Below are 1,980 nucleotides of genomic sequence, written 5' to 3'. Positions count from 1 at the left end.
CTCCGGCCCCGGGCCGGGCCCCCCCCTACCCCCCCCGCTTACGCTCCCCGGCGATCCTTGGCCCCTTCCCGCGGGATTTCCGTCGCCCACCCCTCGAAAACCGGTGGCAATGTCCAACTTGAACGGGTCCCCCGCCACCCTTTTTTTAATCCGGAGGAGAAAATGGGAAATTAAATCCCCATCCCCGAAATTTCCCCCCCCATCAAAGTCCCCTTTTTTGGATTCGGCGCTTCCGCTTCCCGCCCTAAGATTCCCGACCTGCCTAATCCGCTCCGGAATCCCCTATTTTCCCCTTTTTTTTCCCGTTTTTTTCCGCGAGATTCGATTTTCCCGAGGAACCCTCTATGTTCCCCCCCCAAGCCCCAATAAAAAATCGCCCGCTTAGAAGTTTTTGGGTTTCAAATAACAATGGTGCGATGAGGATTTTGAATAAAGTAAAATATTAACGAAAAATGCCCTATTGTTCATACCTTAAGGGGGGGGTTTTTTTTTCTCGCACCCGCCCAAGAAAAAGGATTTAAGAGAAAGTCGGGGCTTTCGTAAAGAAAATAGGGGGGGAAAAGAAAACCCTTCAAGTCGCCGATAAAGGTCATGTTTAATTATCGGTTCTTTTTTTTTTATCCCTGGTTTTAATAACCCAGAAATTATTACTCCCAAACCTTTTAAATGACTTCTGGAAAATAATCCCCTCCTTATGAAAAAATCCCCTTGATTGTGTTTTGGCAACTTCCGCCAAACCCAGCCCGTGCCATTATTAGCCCAAACTTGCATCTCCCATCATTTTAAAAGCGCTCGATTTTCCGTCCGCGGCTGAGTCAGAAACGTTTTTTTTTTTTTGACTATGTTAACCTTTATTTTGAACATCGCCAAACCTCTTGGTCCCCCACCCCCCCAGAATAACACACCCGAATTCCTGGGACTTAAGAAATAGAGAAAGCCTGAAGTTCCACAACCGCTCCATTTGGTACCGAATGTAATTCCCTCGCCAAGAGTTTTCATCCCTTTTCAGTGGGCTCCAACCTTTTCCGCTCCCGGAGTAACTTCGGGCTTTTTTATTCCTTTTCGGCCCCTTAAAACACATTTAACCACCACCCTTTTTTCCCCATCTTTTTTCCTATCTATAGGAAATAGTGGTTGTATCTGACACAAAGTTTTATTGATCCCCTTGGGGGTAGGGAAAAAAGGCGGACTTATCATTCCTACTATTCGAAAAAATTTTTTTAACTGATACTTTCCCACCTAAAAGTTTTAACTAAATTTTTACCTCCTGTAAAAATGCCATTAATTTAATGGGAATGTATTTGGACATCTTAATTTCATATAAAACAACTTTGACCGCACTGAATGAAGCGAGTTCGGCCCACCCCCGATTACGCCTTCGGGGGCCCCCCCTCCTGTCCCCAACAAAGCCACACTGAAAGACCCCCAAAGAGCGTGGGGGAAATCCTTTTTAGCCCAGAAAAAAAAGCACATAGGTTTGGGTCGTTGTCCCCCCCTTTGGGTGTCCCCCCCACCAAATTAAACAGAAAAGGGGAAAACCCGAATGGAAGGCCGTCCCCGGTGCTTATTTAGAAGGAAGAGTTGCTTTGATATTTTAAAGAAACTTTAATCCCAGGGGGGCCTTTTTTTTTTCCAGGACCCCATAAACCATGGGTTCAGCCCCTCTGGTTTTACGCCTAATGTGTTATTTTTTATCAATTTTTTAAGACCAACCACCCTTTTTTTCCCCAAAAAACAAGAAAGAAGAAAAAGAAATAAGAAATTGGGGCCCTCATTTTTGGTTTTGGCCGGATATTTGAGTGTTTTGAACCCCAAAAAGGGTAAATTTTTCTCTCAATTATTTTAAACTGATTTGCTTTTAACCCTTGTTAATCATGCCCCCGTTTTTTCAAAAAATTCAATTACCCAAATTTATCCTCCTTTTATTTTTTCTTGCCCCCTTTTCAGCAAATCATTTTTACCGTCCCCCTGCCAAACCTT

This window comes from Penaeus monodon, chromosome 28, assembly GCF_015228065.2.
Source record: "Penaeus monodon isolate SGIC_2016 chromosome 28, NSTDA_Pmon_1, whole genome shotgun sequence".
In the NCBI taxonomy this organism is placed as follows: domain Eukaryota; kingdom Metazoa; phylum Arthropoda; class Malacostraca; order Decapoda; family Penaeidae; genus Penaeus; species Penaeus monodon.
Note: the sequence above shows the minus strand (reverse complement) of the source record.